We start from the raw sequence: 7,312 nt of genomic DNA on the forward strand, positions 1-7,312 counted from the left end.
CCAATTCACAGATGAGAAAACTGAGGATCAGAGGGAGGAAGGGATGGCCCTCGATCCCACAGAAGAGCTGGGAGGGCTGGTCTGCCCACTGATAACTGAGACCTCTTTCAAGGCAAGGCATCTAGGCCCCTAAAGGGGTATTCTCTGTGTAACGTCACAAACCTCCACCCAAGGGATCAAGGAGCCTTTCTTCAGTCTTAAGTGACCTTGGAATCAAGACCCTTCCTCTTTTGATTCTCACCACATGCTCTCCTTCCCAATGCCTTCCCAGCCTGGCTCAAGCTCAGCCATCCAGTTAGAACACACGTCACTCCCCTGCTCAATAATCTTCAGTGGCTCCCCACTGCCAACTGGACATAGTCCCTGCCCACGAGCTGGCATTCAAGGCTCTCTATGGATTGACCTTCCAGTCTCAATCCTTCCTCTCCCGGACAAAGAATATCTCCACTCCAGACCAGCTGGGCCCTTTCTGTCTTCTAGGCAAGACACATGCTTTCCTGCCTCGATGCCCTTACTCTCACTGTTCCCCTTCCACTCTGCCTATCTAACCATCTTTTAAAACCTCATTCAAGCCACACCCTCTCCCTAAAAGCAGACCATGCCAGCCCTTGTAGCTCTTACCCCTCCAACCTCCTCTAACCCCATTTCTCAATTGTTCAAGTCTGAGCACACACTGCCTGCATCTAGCATTTCACTCATGCTCACCCCGGCTCCCCAGCTAAGCTGTGAGCCCCTTACCCTGCCTATCTCTGAACCCCTCCCAGCCCTGCACCTGCTCTCTGCAGCCCCTCCTACTAGTCCCACCCACCAAGATTCTCAACCAATCCTGACCAGAGGTAGAAGGGATTTAAAGCACTTCAACCTATCACATAGGGTTATAGCACCAGTCCAGCCTCCTGCTTGGCTAGCCTGTTTCTCAGGATTCCGTTCATTGGGTGCAGCTTCTGCCCTATCTCCTGGGCTTCAGGCCTGCCCCCAACCTCAGAGTCTTCAAAGGGGACCTGGTTTGAGCCTTTTCACCGGGGGCTGGGCCTTCTTTCTGCTACGCAACCCTTTCAGTACAAACTGTCTGCCTGGTCTTTGTGTCCAGTAAGAATTGTTATAATAATAACAACCACACCACGACTGAGTTAAGTTACTGTGTACTTAGTGTTTTGTGTGCATTAGCTCATTCAACCCCCACCACAAACCCTGGGAGGCACATACTATTATCCTCATTTAAAAAATAAGAATCTGAGGCTCAGAGAGGGCAAGGGATTTGCCCAGGGTCACACAGATGCAAGTATACAGCCAGGATTGAGGCCTGCTTCTGTTTGTCTCAAAGCTCTTGCTAAATCTATAGACATACCACTCCTTGCCACCCTCTCCTGTTGGAATTCCCTCTGCAGTCCCCCAGCCTCTCACCTGAACCCATCCGACCTCAGGAGTCCACGTTCCTGAGCCTCTACCGTTGGGTCTGTCTGTGCAGGGCTACACTTCACCCCAAGGGCAGATCTGCTTGGGGTGAGCACGTGCAGGGCACCCCAAGTCGCTGCAAGGACCCAGGCAAAGCCAGCCACGGCCAAGACATCAGAGCTCGTCTCTAGTGCTGCCTCAAGCCGGCTGGCTTTCCTACAGGACCTGCCCTCCTCTGACTCCTGACCCGTAGACCCTGACCCTGCCGCCTTTCCTCCGTCAGACCGCTACCCTGACAGCACTCTGAACTGTGCCCCTTTTGTGCCTTCCCTCCCAGCTTCCAGATCTGCCAGAAATCCAGGGCTCTCACTGCGTGTTCAGCCATGCCCACTGCAATCAAATATACACTTTACCTTTGTTATTGCTCTTTCCCACCCTGTGAGGAGGGTTCACCTTGTCAGCTCTCTGGAGAGACGATTGAGGTTTCATCACAGGAACCAGGACGAAGAATGATGGGGGGAGCCTGGAGGTGACCATAGGTGGGTCTCGGGATTTTGCCTATTCCATCACTGTCCGGACCTGCCTTTTCCCCTTTGCCCCTTCTCAGAGTGGATGGGGTTGAAACTCAGATCTCCTGGCTGGGCTAGCTAGTTGAGCAGGGGAAGGAAGGGCAGTGGTCTTCTCAGGCCTGTGACCCTTGACCTTCATGCACCCACCTCGACTCGGACTCATAACCCTCAACATGCCAGAGTCCTTTTAGTTTGCAGACTTCCAAGAAACCTCCTAGAAATAATAACCTTCCAGAAAAGGAGGGACTTATCAGGAGAGGCCAGAGGACCTACAGGACCCAGGAGCAGGTGGGACAGCTCAGTCTCAGTGGACTTGGGTGCCAGACCGGGGCTGCTGTGTCTCCCGCTGGGACCTCTCGGCTCTGAGCCTCTCTCTGCAGGTTGGCCCTCTTAACTGTTAAAGGCAAGTGGAGATAAATGGATGGCCCCAACAACAGCCTGGACCACCAAGCCATCCCCTACCCCTCACGGAAGTTACACAGAGACTAACGTCTCCTATTCGCAGTTCCCAGGAGAGGGGATCTGATTGGCCCAGCTTGGAGCAAGAATACTCCTGGCCCAATCAGCTGAGGCCAAGAAGGAACAGGCCTATAATAATAGCAGCTCATGGTTATTGACCTAAACGCCCAGTGAGTATTCTCTCCTGTACTAGTCACAACAAGCCTAACTAATCCTGTGGTTGTCAAACTTCAGCAGGCATCACAGTCACCACGAGGGCTTGTTAGATTTGCATTTCCTGGGAATTCCCTGGTGGTCCAGTGGTTAGGACTCTGTGCTTTCCCTGCCGAGGGCGCAGGTTCAATCCCTGGTCGGGGAACTAAGATCCCACAAGCCACAAGGTGTGGCCAAAAAAAAAAAGAATTTGCATTTCCTAAGAGTCCCCACATGCTGCCGGTGCTGCTGCCTGAGGGACCACACTTTAGGAACCACTGCTCTAATTTTACTGCTCCCATTCTATAGATAAGAATGTTGAGGCTCAAGGAGGAGATGTTACTTGCCCATGTCACACAGAAGATTCAGAATTTAGATCCAGGGACTTCCCTAGTGGTCCAATGGTAAAGAATCCGCCTTCCAATGCAGGCACCTTCCAATGCAGGGGACATGGGTTCAATCCCTGGTCAGGGAACTAAGATCCCACATGCCGTGGGGAAAATAAGCCTGCACGCCACACTACTGAGCTCGCGTGCCTCAACTAGAGAGACTGCGTGCGGCAAAACTATAGGGCCCGCGCGCTCTGGAGCCCACATGCCACAGCTACAGAGCCCACACGCCCTAGAGCCAGTGCGCCACAACTAGAGAGAGAAAACCCACACGTCACAGCTAGAGAGAAGCCCGTGCGCCGCAACGATGAGTCCGCGCACTGCAAGGAAAGATCCTGCCTGCCTAAACGAAGATCCCGCGTGCTGCAACTAAGACCCGATGCAGCCAAAAATAAACAAATAATAAATAAATCTTTTAAAAAAATAGAATGTAGATCCAGGCCTATGTAACCCAGGGATCCATGTGTTAAACTCTGTGCCCTTCTGCCCAGACTGCAGGGTTGGCTGGGCAGTTCCCAGAGCAGTATGGGTGGCTCCACCTTGTCTGCCACCTCCTGGCTACAGTGCTCTATCCTTGATTCTCCACCTCCACCCTAGTCCATCCAGATGGGCGTGCCCCTCCCAGTGACCCACAAGCTTTGAACCAATTAAGAAGAGGAAAGGAGGGACTTTCCTGGCGGTCCAGTTGTTAAGGCTCCGCGCTTCCAAGGCTGGGGGTACCGGTTCAATCCCTTGTCAGGGAACTAAGATCCCACATGCCATGCAGCCAAAAAACAAACAAACAAAAAACCAAAAAACAGAAGAAGAGGAAAGGAGGGACTTTCCTGGCGGTCCAGTTGTTAAGGCTCCGCGCTTCCAAGGCTGGGGGTACCGGTTCAATCCCTTGTCAGGGAACTAAGATCCCACATGCCATGCAGCCAAAAAACAAACAAACAAAAAACCAAAAAACAGAAGAAGAGGAAAGGAGGGTGAAAGCAAAGAAGGAAGGTGGGGGCTTGATAAGTAATAATAATAACAGCTCACAGAGTACCTGATGCATGGTGACCTTTACAATCATGTCCCCCTTTCACAGAGGGGAACATCAAGGCACAGAGCAGTTAAGTGGCTTTTGCCTGATGTTACACAACTAGTAAGTAATACAATGAGCATTCGACACAAGGCAGTTTGGCTTCGGAGTCACTGCTCCCCACAGCAGGCAGGAGGTCCCTGAGGGGCTGTGTGGTGTGGCAGGTGAGGGCACTGCCTCTTGAGTCAGACAGACTTAAGATCAAATCCTGCCTGAACTCTTTACCAGCTGTGCAACCACGTCAAGTGACTGCCCTGGTCTTCTATGTTACCTGCTTACAAACAAACGATGCAGTGCGCACGCTGGTATGTATCGGTGATTCTTCTCTTGGATTAAATTCCTCGAAGTGGATTCCCTAGGGGAAAGGATGTGTAAACTTTGAAGGCTTTGAAATGTGAAAGGATTATCTGTCAAGGCTGGACTCGCCAGGCCAGCTCCAGGCTTGCTGCCACCAGGGGGGAGCAGACACCAGGAGAAGGACAGCCTGAAAGAGGAGCTGGTGGACAGGCAGCTGAGATGGGACCTGGAGCTCCTGCCTCCTCCCTCCCTTCTCCCCAAGCCTATCTCACTCCCTGGGCGGGCTACAAGCTTCTGGGGTGGGGCTGAGCATCAGCTTTGAAGACCCAAGTTCCTCTAAACCAGGGTCTTCAAAGTGTGGCTCCAGCATCAGCATCACCTGGGAGCCTGTTAGAAATACAGGTTCTCTGTCCCCACCCCAGATTGGGTGAATCAGAAAATCTGGTGATGGGGCCCCACATTCTGTGTTTTAAAACAAGCCCTCCAGGTGATTTTGATGCAGCTGAAGTTTGAGAATCACTGCTGTACACCAGGGGCTGCCAAACTTTTTCTGTAAAGTGCCCGATAGGAACTATTTTAGGTTTGGTGGCCATACAGGCTCTGTTGCAACTACTCAACCCTGCTCTGTAGCATGAAGACAGCCACAGACAATATATAAATAAATGAGCATGGCTCTGTTCCAATCAATCTTTAAGCACACTGGAATTTGAATTTTACATAACTTTCAAGTCACAAAATATTTTTCTTTTGATTTTTTTTCAACCATTTAGAAATGTAAAAACCATTCTTAGCTAGCAAGTTGCACACAGTCTGTGGGCTGGATTTGCCATTCTGCTCAAGACCAAGGTATGGCTCCAGGCTTGGAAAGGGAAGAGCAGGAACTTGAACCCAGAACTGCCTGATTCCCAAGTCAGTTCACCTTCCATTAGGCTAGTCTGCCAGGTTCCAACCTTGGGACATTGACAGAAAAACTCTCTGGGCTTCATTGTCTTTGACTGTAAATTAGGCATTGCAATTCCTACCCTGAGTGACCAGAGGCACTGGGTCTCCTATTCTGGTGGGCAACGAAATCCCCTGGAAACTTGCTGGTGTCTAGGCCCCATCCCAGAGGTTCTGATTCCGTAGGACCTGGAAGCCCCAGGAATCTGCACTTTTCTCAAACACCCCTGGTGATTCTAGTACAGGTGGACCTTTGCTCCCAGTGAGAAGGCTAAGCTGCTAGACATGAAAGCGGTGACCAGTAGTAGCCCAGCCTCGGCTCACAGGAGTCAGTGAGCTACACGGGGTTGAGGAAAGAAGGGAAAACAAATTTCTTTTCTGTTGGGACCTACACAAAATGAGAAACATAGTGAGGGAGGAAAGCCTGGGAGCTCAGGAACCGGAAGGACAGAGAGGCTGTATTCAATTCCCACCTCTGCCGCTTATAGGCTGTGTGTTCTCAGGCTAATTACTTAACCTCTCTGAGTTACAGTTTCCTCATCTGTAATATGAGGGTGATAATCATATACACGCCAGAAATCTGATGAGGGTTAAGTGGGATTCTATGGGCAGAGCCCCTGGCATGCAGAAGGTTCTCCACAAGTATTAGTTATAGTTATCATTGGTGGGCTGTCATTGGAACTGGGGTGCTGTGATGGTGCAGGGCTCCTCAAACTCTAATGTGCACAAAACCCACCCAGGGTCTTGGTAAAATGCATTTTCTAATGCAGCAGGCTTGCGGTGGGGCCTGAGAATTTGCTTTTCTAACAAGCTCCCCGGGGAAGTTTATGCTGCTGGACCAGGGACCACACTTTAAGTGGCAGGGTTAGGGGCCCTGGCTCAGTCTGTTGACCTGCCGTGAACTGGATTTCTCTCAACCACGGGCAGCAGTTAGCACAGGAGCTGGTGGTATCTGGCAAGCACTCAGTGAAGAACCTCTTACTGTTATTGTTGCCACTGTGGTCACGTGATTATGTTCTGCTGGGGATGGTGAGCAAGTACGCAGGCAGACACAGGAAAGGATGAAGAGCGGAGGGTCCCTCTCTCCGATGCCGATCACCCCTTGCTCCGAGCACTGCGGGTCTGGCTCCTGTTTCTCCCCCACATCTTTGCTTTTCTGGTCTCCTGCTGACAATGGGCACCAGGTGCCCTGCCTTTCCCCCCACTACCCAACACGCACGCAAACGCACACCCTCCTTTCAGAGCAGGCTACGAGCTGCGTTTATTTTTGCACATAGCCAGGAGGCATTCTCATAGACAACCCTGTTGGCCAGATGTAAGAGAAAAGGGTGTTCGAGAAATCCAGCAGGGCCCACCCAGGGAGGGACACCCACAGTGAGGGGACCTGGCAGAGCAGGAAGTGCCCTGGATGGGAAGCCGAGAGCTCCCAGTTCCAGGCTGGCCTCGGAATCTGACTTACTGTGTGACCTCAGACAAGTTGCTACCCCTCTCTGAGCCTCAGACTTCCCCACAGAAGGAGGGGCTTGAACTAGATCAGCCGCATTAGACCCACCTGTGACAGAGATTCTCGGGCCCGCCCCAAGCCTACGGATTAGGAACCTTAGGAGGGCTTGTGACACCCATAGGAAAAGGGAGAAGAGTTATTACCGGGTCACTGACCAGGGAGGACACAGTGGCCAAGTCCCCCAACACACCTCAATTTTCCAGCATCCTCACCTATACAGACCATAGCCAGGACCCAGAAGGAAACAAAAGAGGCCAGAAACAGACATGTCACAGCTCAGAGAGCCCAGAAGATTTATGTTTATCAAATGAATGAATGAAAGCATATGTGTGTTAGTTAACTAATTGATTGATGAATATTTCTCACTCCAGAGAGTACAAGGTCTGGAGACAGATATACATAATAAGGCTCAATAAATAGTTGTTGAGCTATAGGCTCAATAAATAGTTGTTGAATGGAAGGAAGAAAGGCAAGATGGAAGGAATGCCAAAATCATGTCCTG

This window comes from Neophocaena asiaeorientalis, unplaced genomic scaffold (assembly GCF_003031525.2).
Source record: "Neophocaena asiaeorientalis asiaeorientalis breed wild unplaced genomic scaffold, Neophocaena_asiaeorientalis_V1.1 scaffold79, whole genome shotgun sequence".
In the NCBI taxonomy this organism is placed as follows: domain Eukaryota; kingdom Metazoa; phylum Chordata; class Mammalia; order Artiodactyla; family Phocoenidae; genus Neophocaena; species Neophocaena asiaeorientalis.